The sequence below is a fragment of the Halichoerus grypus genome, chromosome 6, assembly GCF_964656455.1.
Source record: "Halichoerus grypus chromosome 6, mHalGry1.hap1.1, whole genome shotgun sequence".
In the NCBI taxonomy this organism is placed as follows: Eukaryota; Metazoa; Chordata; class Mammalia; order Carnivora; family Phocidae; genus Halichoerus; species Halichoerus grypus.
In genome coordinates, this window is record NC_135717.1 from 31,514,287 (window position 1) to 31,525,746 (window position 11,460).

Here is an 11,460-nt window from a genome sequence, read left to right on the forward strand (position 1 = left end):
CCTGGAGTAAATTTAAGAGCTCAGCATTGCCTTGCCTTAACCTTGAGTCTGGGGAGGTTATTTGTAGGTGATGCATTGATGTTTTTTGAAAGTTATATAAAAAATAACACTAATGCAGAAAGCATGGAAGGTAAAGAAGATCGGGCATAATCTCAGCCTGTGAACCAAACAGCTAGCATCAGCTTTCCTTGTTTGTTCCGCGGCTTGATCTTTTATCATGGTGCCTGTTTATCCGAAGCTACAATCTGGGTACATACAATTTGTATCCTGATGCAGTCCTGTTAATGTTCTCATTGTGCCGCTTCATCAAAACCCATCATTCCTGTGGAAACTTGCGGATGTGGTTTCACCAGGAATCCAGAGGGAAGTCGCCCTCTCTGATTCCGGGGGAGCAGCCCACCTCCCCAGTGGAAGGATTTTCCATCCCTCAAATCACTGTAATTTGTACTTACGCCATCTTTGAACCTGGCTCTCAGACTGTGGTAACTTTATCTTTGATTTGTGGGACATGTCACCCTGTGGAAACAGACAGAATTCAGAAGATGGTATTTGAAAATAATTTCTCTGAAATATTTCCTATGAGCTTCGGTGTTTTTATTGAGGTATACCAAATTTGAATTTGTTTGAGGGCAGCTAGCCCAAGAGCTGTCGTAGTGTTTTCTCACTTCCTTTCCCGAAGAGGGCTGGAGATCCCATTTTCCACTTTTGTCTAAATTCTTCCTCCTTACTAATTTAGAGTTTAGAAAGCACCATTCGCCTGGGACATTTTCCGGAACCGTGGGCAAGTTAAATTCCATTATAACAAAAACAGCATTGCAGTATCTTTGTATTTTCAAGTTTGCTAGCTAGTGGCCCTTAGTTTAAGAATTTTGAGCAATATTCGATTTAATACATGTACAAGCTAGATAGTTCCTTAGAGTTTTTATAATCAGATTTCACTTATGTTCACATTATTGAAAGAGCATTTTTCTCCAGAGATCGCAAAAGACCAGATCTTTTTGGCCTTCCCAGCTGGTTCTCCACCTTGTGTACAAACAGGGCTGTTTTCTTAGGCGTCAGGGACCATTTGCAGGAATGCCCTTTGCAGCCCCCCCCCCCCACCTTTTTCTTTTTTTGCTGAAGGAATCCCTTTTCCCCTAGGGTCATTTCAGTGATGTGAATATTCCAATATTGGGAGCTGGTCTCTGGGTTGCTTCTCTGGGGCTGGAGGGTGGGGGCAGGGAGTAGAAGTGAATAATCTTCCTTTTCTCTCCTTGAAAGAACTGATTTTAAGAAGGAGGATTAAGTTGGTGGTGAAAAAGCTGCTTTATCTTCTCCCTGAAGGCCTTGCCCTTTTCTGTGTTGATCTGATGTATTTTTAGAAGAGTTTATCACCCACATGTGTTTAAAACCATTGTGAGAGTTTTGAAATCCATGTTTTAAGGGAGGGGTACAGATCCTAGGCCAGGCATCCTTGTGCATCCAGCTGGGAGGGGTTTTGGAGATTCCTTAAACCTCAAGGCCTGTACATTGCTTACGTTTGGGGATATCTTTTTCTTTCTTTTTTTCTCTTTAATCTCCCCAATTAGAAATAATTAGAAACCCTGGTCACAGAAACTGGCTTCACTTCATCTTTTGCATTTAACCAAAATACCCTTAAAAAAAATGCTTTCTTAAAAAACAACAACAACACCTTTAAAAAATTTTTTGTGTTTTAAAATTGAACTTGAATGTCTTTGGGTGAGACCTGCCTGCCCTCGTTCACCTTATAGTTTAGTTTTGAGTTTGCAGGAAAGTTGTAGCCAGCACAGGGAGTTTCTGTTGTTAACACTGTTGCGCGTCATCCCCACAGTACCCTCAAACCAAGGAACTGACATTGGTGCCTCGCCATTAACAAAACTCCAGATTCTATTTTGGAGTTCACCCGTTTTTCCCCTGACTTCCTTTTTCTTTTTTTTTTAAGATTTTATTTATTTATTTGACAGAGAGAGAGACAGTGAGAGAGGGAACACAAGCAAGGGGAGTGGGAGAGGGAGAAGCAGGCCTCCCGCCGAGCAGGGAGCCCTATGCGGGGCTCGATCCCAGGATCCTGGGATCATGACCTGAGCCAAAGGCAGTTGCTCAACCAACTGAGCCACCCAGGCGCCCCTGACTCCCTTTGTCTGTACCAAGTTTCCATCCTGGGTACCACATGGCATTTTAACACCTTTTCCCAGCATCCTCTGGTCTCACAATGTCTCAGTCTTGTTTCCATGACTTCTTGAGGAGTACCGGTCAGAGATTTTGTAGAATTTCCCTCAGATTGGGTTTGTCTGGTGTTTTTCTCATGGGCAGGGGAAGAATTGGCATGGAGGTGAAATGCCTTTCTCATGACATCAGGGGGTACCTGATATCCACAAGACATTGCTAATAATCTGAACCTTCTTCATTAGGTTGAGGTGGTGGTTGCCAGGTTTGCCCATTGTCGAGTTCCTGTCTTTGTCTTTTTGTAGACTGTCCCTTAATAGCAAGATACTAAATCCAGCCCACCCCAGCAAAGGGGTGGAGAGACTAAGCTCCACCCCCTGGAGGGAGGGGTATTGACACACACCATTTGGAATTCTGTAAGGAAGATTTGTCTTCTGTATTTAAAAAATACGCACTTATAAAATGCTTGCACGATAGATATTGCCATCGTATATGGGGTATATGTGCTGTGTATGTTTGTAAAATCTCAGTTCTACAAGGATGTAGTGTGGGCATAGCTCTCCCAAAGCCCCGTGGGGACCCGGGAGAAGTGTAGAACCCAGCCCTTGCCCCGGGGAGGTGTAATGTGGTCCAGGTAGGGAGACAGAATCTAACTTGCAGACAGGATGCAATTAGGATGCACGAGGAAGGCGTATGTTGTAGAGGGCTGGATTGTGTAGGCTCGGCCAGGGGCATGGGGGCAGGCTTTAAGAGACCTCAGTAGGTAACATTTACCATCCCGTTCTCACCTGAAATCTTGCTAAAGGCGAGGCGGATGTTTCCCATAATTTTCAAAGACATGACAGTTATAATCCCCGCAGTCAACTGGAATATAGCCAGAATTGAGGAAATAAGCAAATAGAAGACTTCCAAGTAACACAGATATTTATCATCAAGGCAGACGCCCAAACGTGTTTACCTTACTCATAGAAGGCACCCAAGGAAACCAGGAGCTCTTACTTTGCATAGAGTTCTTACACAGTGGGTGCTGGTTTCCCATGCTGAGAGGCTTTGGCACAGTAAAGGCAGGGGTGGTTAGTTAACCAGCAGCCCCAGTCTGGACCTTCCGCGGTCTGGGATAGCACAGAACCACCAGATGCCGACCCAGGCGCCATCTTCTTATTTTTTGTAGACTTTAAGGAAGCAGAGAGAAATATGGGATTGATATTAGAAAATAGTTCGGATACTTTTTGGGGAGGGATGCTGCAGGAAGCTTCCAGTCAGAATAAAGCAGTAGCAGAAGTTATGAGGCTAGAGTTCAGACATGATGCGGGGAGAGGGACCCCCTTGGCTATGGGCCATTGGGCCTCTGATGTGTGTTTACACTGATGGGAGTTGCTGCGAGGCTTCTGCCGGGGTTGGTTTCTCCTGGTGTTCTACGTTTTGAGGCTTATTTTTAGAATCTAACTCTCTGTCTTGGCAGGAGTTGAATATTTTAAGGGGGGTTTTCAAGTTGCTCTTGGGCTGCTGGTTAATTAAGCAGAACCCTTGTGTGGGGTCCCTCCCTGAAAGGTCCAGCCTGGCACGCACCTCGCCTGGGCCAGGGAGGCCCTTGGTGGTGGGAAGGCTCCTGTGATCCGACCCCACCCTCCTGGCCAACTGCCACCCGCCTCCCCATAGGACACAGGTGTGCCTGTTTCTGTGCATTCAGCCATGCTGTTCCCCCCACCCCTGACCTGCCCTTGCCTGTGTCCCCTCTAGACCCTCCACTTGCCTTAGAATCTAGACTCAGTTTCCCCTTTGGGTCTGTTCCCATATCTCCCCCATGTTGGTTGACTTTGCCTCCCCAGAGGGATTCCTTAAGGCCGGTGAGGGAGAGTCCATGTATCCCCAGTCCCATATAAACCACCAGCCTTCAGAACCCCCTGCATGAAAAATGGGTCATAGCAAAAAATTCAAAGAGAAGAACTTTATTTTGGTAAATAGGATGCTGTTGGTACAAATTTGGGGATGATGTAGTGAGAATAATTGTTTACACATCTCACTAAACAGAAGTAATCAGAAGCTTTAATCACTCTGCAAACACTCAGGGAGGGGCTAAGGGCCAGGTGCTGAGCAGCAACGTGAGATGGTTCAAGGGACAAAGGGCTGTAATGATGTCATTTCACCCACAGGTGAAAGTACATGGGAGGCTGGGCTGGGGAGGGCAGATACAGGTTCATTTTTAATTTATGTCATTTAATTGTAAATATGTTATGATTAATAAATACTGAGTCATATAAATTTAATAAGCTGTATTTAATAAATCTATTTTATTGAATTTCTTCTTAATTTAATTTTTTATTGCTATGGCTCAGTATACAAAAGATCAGCAGAGTGTAAGTGAAGAGTGTCCTTCCCACTGCATCTCCCAGTCTGCCCCCTCCCCTGCTCGTAGACAGCCGCTGTTACCAGTTTCTTATATATCCTTTTGGAGACATTTTATGCATATTCTATAAGGTGATATATATATCCTTCTTTCTTATACCCAAATGATGGCCTGCTATGAACACTGTTGGGGCTTTTTTCATGCATTTTTTCAATGCATCTAAGAAATGCATTTCCACACATAAAACTCTTGCTTGTTCTGTTTTGATGGTTGTGTACTATTCCCTTGGCCTGGATGGGCCGTCACGGATCTGCCCCGTCCCCTGCCGATAGATAGATAGGCGATACCCTTGTGTGCTCATCATTTGTCACTTCACCCATGCATGGGATAGCGCGACTATAAATACCTAGAAGAGGAACTGCTGGGTCAATGGACCGATGCACGTTACATTTTGGAAGATGCTTTCATTGCATATTTACAGAAAAGTTGCAAAGTTAGCACAGAAGTTTTCCCATCCAGTTTCCCCCACTGTAAACGTCTAGGGTCATCAGGGTGTGTTTGTCATGACTACGAAACTGACATTGGTGTCCCGGACTTAACCAATTCCAGACTATTTGAACTCAGAGGAAGAACTTTTATTCTACTGGACTCTGTTCCAGGATCTAATCCAGGATGCTGCATTGTATTTAGTTATGTCCCATTCTCTTCTGGTCTGTGACAGTTTCTCAGACTTTCCTTATTTTCTGTGACCTTGGCAGTTTTGAGGAGTACTCTCCCAGTCCTCTGTAGAGAGTCTGGGTTTGTCTGATGTTACTCTCATGATGAGCCTGAGGTTGAGGGTTTGGGGGAGGAAGACCACAGAGCCGAAGTGCACTTTTCACCCCATCATATCAGCAGGTGCATGGTGTCCATGTGACTTCTCACTGATACTAAGCTTGACTCTGTCTCTGTGCCATTTTACCTGCCTTTCCTCGAGCGAGATGAGCGTCTTTTTGCTTGTGATGACCCAGGGTCAGCTTGAGTGTGCGGTTGAGGAGTGGGTGCAGACCCCTGGGTCCCTGGGAGCCTTTTTGGGGGAGGGCTGGTGGGGAAGGAGCACCCCCTGAAGGATACAGAGGTGCAGGGCTGGGCCAAATGAGAGGAAGACCCTCCAGCCTGGGGAGAGGAGAACAAGAAATAGAAAGTGGGCTTAGTGGGGTCATGGCTGAGGGAGGAATGAGGCCAGTGGGGGTGGGGGTAGTGAACCTGGGGATGAGGAAGAAAAGCAGGGAGCCAGAGGGGCTGAGCACCCAGGCTGAGGGAAGAGGGGTATTTCTTTTTACATTTTGATAAGGAAGGATTTGAGCCATCATAGAGCTCTTAGGAGGGAGCCAGCTGAGAGGTGGGATTGGCAGGTGGGGGACACTATTGGGCCAGAGTCCCCGGGGAGATGGCAGGGCATGCCCAGCTGGCCACACTCAACACGGTTAAATGAAGTTTGAGCCAGAGAAGGGCTCCTTCTGGATTGAGGGCAGGTGGACGGGCCTGGGTATTTTGGATGGGAGGTTGAGGGAGTCGGGTCTGCAGGGGGCAGAGGCGTGGGGGCCCCACGTGGGAGGGAGGACAACCAATGACCACAAGCTCAGCGGCTCAAGTCACACAAGTCCATTATCTCCCGGGTCTGGAGGTCAGAAGTCCAAAATGGGTGTCCCTGGGTTAAAATCAAGGTGTCGCGTTCCTTCTGGAGGCTCTAGGGGAAAATCCATCTCCCGGCCTTTCCTGGCTTCCAGGGGCACCTGCGTTTCTTGGCTTGCAGCTCCTTGCTCCGGTTTCAAAGCCGGTAGGGGAGCACCTCCTCTTTTCTCAGGCCCTCCTGCCTCCCTCTTATGAGGAGCCTGTGGTGACATTGGGCCCACCAGGAACTCGGGACGGTCCCCTTATCTCTTAACTGAAGCAGAGCTGTTTAAGGCACCACGCTCACACACTCACACGTTCTGGGGATTAGGATGTGGACGACTCTAGGGGGCGCTATTTCAGGTGGGTCATGGCCCCAGAACCGGAGCACGGGGTGCAGTGGGGTCTGTGCTTGGATCTTGGCAGTGAAACCTCTGGGCCACTGTGGGCAAGCGATCCCCTCCCTGGTCCTTGTCTGCTTCCCTGCAGGTCATTAGCACGTGCCCAGGGTTCTGAGCACATCCACTTGCCCCCTCTGAGGTATGGCTACTATTAGCCCATTTTCCAGATGAGGACACCAAGGCACAGAGAAGTCGAGCAACTCTCCCAAGTTCACACATCCTAGAAGTGGCAGAGTTGGGCCTTTGAACCAAGGGAGCTTATTAGTTCCAGAGTTTCTGTTCTTAAACAATTCGACCTGCCTCTAGATTCCATCATCTTAAAATACATTCCATCACCTTGACTTTTGAGCTCTTCCATTTCCCTCTCCGTGCCCTGCCTGCTCCCATCCTTCCGTGTCTTCTCTTGTCTCGTGATCATCAGTGGGTCTTCAGCAGGCCAGGCCGTAGTCTGAGCCATTCCTAGTGACCCCTGAGACATGGGTGGTGCCTACCCACTCTTGTAAATGACCGGGGCCTGCATGCAGGGGTTTCTGGAAACCCACCAGGCCCACCTGTACCGTCCCCGAGCTCGGTGGTGGCTGTGGCCTCTGATTCCCCATCAGCTCAGCTCCTGGTTGGATTCTGCAGTGAAGCCGGTCGTGTCTTCTACCATTGCCCAACGAGACCTCTCAGCATCAGGCATCATCTCTCTGTGCTTCTTTGCTTTGGGGGCTGCCTGTTGGTCATCTCATCAGAATGGGAGGGGTGCCCAGGGGGCTCAGCCGGTTAAGCGTCTGCCTTCAGCTCGGGTCGTGATCCCGGGGTCCTGGGATCGAGCCCCGCATCAGGCTCCCTGCGCAGCGGGGAGTATGCTTCTCCCTCTCCTTCTACCCCTCCCCCTGTTTGTGTGCTCTCTTGCTCTCTCTCTCACTCTCTCTCAAATAAATAAAATCTAAAAAAAAAAAAGGGATGGGAGTGGGCAGGAAAAATGACTGACGCCTTAAGTCCCTCATCTGCCAAGAGTACCCCTTCCGTCCCTGCCAATTATAAAGAGGCGCTGAGGATGGAGATGCCAGCACAGGTGTGAACTGTGTCCCCCCCTTTTCTGTCCACACCTGGCAGCAGGAGATGCTGATGTTTCTGGCATCTTGGGGTACAGGATAGTTAGAGCCTCTGAGTTTTCTTGACACCATGAAAAAAGGACAGACTGCCATTTCCGGAGAATGGATGACACACCATCCATGTGGGTCAAGGGGCTCAAGAGCCACACCAAGGACCAGGTAACGAACGTGGAGGGGCAGGTGTTTCTGAGTTTGGGGTGACAGCAGCGAGGAGCCTGCTCATGAGTCCGCATTTTGAACAGATGCTCCTGTCGCAGGATGAACCCCTCACTCTCTTGGGTAACCCCAGCCAGAACCAGGAGCCCCTTCTGCAGAGCGGGGATACCAACAGCGTCAGAAACTTACATCGAGGAGTAGAGAGAGCCCATCTTGAGGTTCAGAGATTGTGGGTTTTTTTTTTTTTCTTTCTCATTCTGTCTTGTTCATGTTTGCACACCTAAACATTTCCCTTTCCCACCCACATCTTGACTCGATCTCCTGCCTTGACATCCCGGGGTGCCCTGTTGAGAAATACCACTCTTCTCAGAAATCCTGGAGGAAATGAAGGATTTCAGACCCAATTAAGTGATTCTAGTTCTGGAGCGTGTTTGGTGACACTTGGGCCAAATACTCCCGTTACCTTGAGCTGAACCAGGAGACCATCTGTTCCTGAGGCTTGTCATTGTATAAACATCTTCCTGCAGAAACGTTCTCAGCTTCTAAATTGAGGTGTTAGGGGAAGACCCTCCCATTTACGTCTGCTTCCAGATCTTGATGCCATCCAAGATGGGTCTGGTGTTCTACCCACATTTGTTGGAAGTGTCACGGTGACCAGCGTGTCCTGGGTTGCCTGGGGTGAGCCCCAAAATCCCATATCCAGGGAAGCCCCTCCATCCTGGTGGGTCACCCTGTAAAGTACCCATGGTGTTTTGAGCCTAGTTGTAGGTGCTAGGGATGTGGATTTTAATAAATTTCATTCGGGCCCACAGACTGATCCGGAAGCCAGACAAGTAAAGAAAAGTGCTCTGTGACAAGTTCGGTGGAGAAACACATCTTGGTCACAGCTAACACATACTCACTGCTTCTGTGCCCCTCATTGCTCTGGGTGCTTTTCACAAGGGGACTCATTGAATCCTCCCAAGAGCCCTAAGACACTACTAGTGTCTCCATTTTATGGGTGGGATAACCGAGGCACCAAAGTCATGCCATGAGGCATGCCATCTGACCAGAGGCAGTCCGGCTACAGACCCTGTGCCCTTGATCTCTGCACTGTGTAGAGAGGTTCAAGCGGGGATTAATTCTCCCCTGAGATCGCTTCTTGGGGGGGGGTGATGCACAAGCGGGGATAGGACAGGTGAGAGGAATTTGCAGCCCGTTGGGAAGGAAGGACACCAAGGGCAGTGGAAAGAGCATGCCTGGGACGTGTCCGGGGACATCTAAGCCGGGCTGTGGACGCATCACAGACGTGCAGTGTAGTGGGTGGTGACGTGGGAGGTGGGGTAGGCGTAGGGGTTCATGGTGCCCTGGGAACCCCCTCCATCCCAGGCAACCCAGGATCTTCAGTCATTCTTGTCTTGGGGGCACTGGGCATGTCAGAAGGACCCCAGAGGTTTTGGGCTTAGGTAAATGGGGCTCCAGGATGGGCTGAACTAAGTCTAGTAGAGTTTGGAGGCTCAAATTGCCGGCCTTGGCTTGTGACACAGAGACTGGAGATTTCTAGCAATGCCTTTATTTTCCCCCTTTGTGATTGAGGTGAAGCTCACATAGCATAAAACTCACCATTTCAGAGTATGCAGTTCAGTGGTGTGTAGCACGTCCCAGTGTTGTGCAAACACCACCTCCATCTAGTTCCAGAACATCTTCATCACCCCACTTAACCTGTACCACTTAACAGCCCCCCATTTCCTCTCCACACCCTCCCTCCAGCCCCTGGCCGGCACTGACTGCTGGCCTTCTGTGTCTGGATGCACCTGTTTCGGGCGTTTCAAGGAAATGGACTCATACCCTATGTGGTCTTCCCTCCCCGCAGCATCACGTTTTCGAGATTCGCCTGGAGATCTCTTGGGGCCAACTGTGCAGTGGTGGTAAGGCTGGTCTGCCAGCCGTCTCCAGACCTCCCAGAGGTGCAGACCCTTCCCCGGGAATTGAGGATTCCGGGCAGAGAGCGCTGCTGGGCTTGGCTCGGTAAACCCCGAAAGCACATCTGTGCGGGCACAGAACTGGAAAGATGATCCTCAGAGCAATGGGAAATGCCCAGAATAGCAGCCCCGACTTGGGTGTTCCAGGGAATTCTGAGACTGTTCAGGCTGAACGTTTTAGGAGCAGATCTGTTGCTGAAAGCGAGGCCTCTCTGGGATTGTTGCAGTGTCCCGAGGTCTCAGGCCCCGTTCATTAATATCAGCTCAGGATGTGAGGATTGCCGGGCCTGACAGTGTGACTTCTCTCCAGCATTTTGAGGACACTGCTTCTCTTTCAACAGAGCAATACTTAAAAGGCTGAGGCTGAGCTGCTCTGAGACTCCACTAGCAAGGGGCCTTTGCCTTTCCCACCCAGGTGTTAAGAGCAGGTGGTGGAGACGCCCGGCACCATGAGGTCCCTTAAATATGCAGCTTCGCGCCCACGTTAGATCTCTGGGAGGTTCTGGGATCTTCCCCTTCTGTGTGTCTTTCCTCCAGAACGAGAAGGAAGAGCTTTGTGTGTGGATGTCTACCTTTGGTTGATACTAAGGTCCTGGCCCCCTGATCCTTATTAGAGAAGCAGATCGTTTTTTTAAAGATTCATTTATTTTGGCGGGGGGGTGGCAGAGGGAGAGAGAGAATCCCAAGCAGACTCCCCGCTGAATGCAGGGCTCGATCGCAGGACCCAGAGATCATGACCTGAGCCGAACGAAACCAAGAGTTGGTTGCTTAACCCACTGAGCCATCCAGGCACCCCAAGAAACAGATTGTTTTAATTCACAAAGTCATCAGTGACAAAATTAGTTGGAATCCATAATAGGTATTTTTTCTCCCTGTCTTGAGTGTGTGCCATGAGAGTCTGCAGGACATGCATCTTTTTACACGTGTAAGAGAGGCAGAGAGAGAGAAAGGCGTTCCAGTGTGTTGCTCCCATATTTTCACGTTTCATTTGGGGGTAAGGTGTGCAAAACAAGGCTGTTGATTGTATCTGCATCTCCTGGCCTCGGAGGTGTTCGGTGAGGTCAAAAGCAGCCCGGGGTCCACCGGATGTGGGTGCAAACCCTAGCCATGCCTCCTCCATCTTTGTGACTTTGGACACGCAGCTTAACCTCTCTGGGCCCCAGTTTCTCCCTGTGTGAGTTGGGATAATGATAACAATAATCCGCTCAGCGGTGTGAGGACCACATGGGATGACATGCGTGAGGATGTGAATTACAGAGCCTGGTGCTGCAAAGTAAGAGCCCGTTATGGTTCATCTTAATGCAGCTGTGAACCTGGGGTGGGGGCGGGGAGTAGTTGACGGGGATAGGATTTTGCTCAGACCAGGACCTCTGGACTCAGATTCCCAAGTATGGTTTAAACAGCCTGGTTATCTGGTACCCTTAGCACCCTTCAGTTTCTTCCTATGTGAGAATCCAGCAGATTCGATGCAGATTCAAGACTCAGAGGAGTGACCCCAGCCAGTCCCATCCTGCTTGGCCCCATTCGGCAGAGGGGAGCGCTCCCCGGGCTGGTCACCTTCACCCTGCCCATCTCCCTTGGTTGTGGCTCATTAGGTTAAATCGTGAGAGAGCTGAGCATGGTTGGAAAAGAATATACAGATGTAAGGGACCTCAGACCTCAGTCAGTAAAAGGTT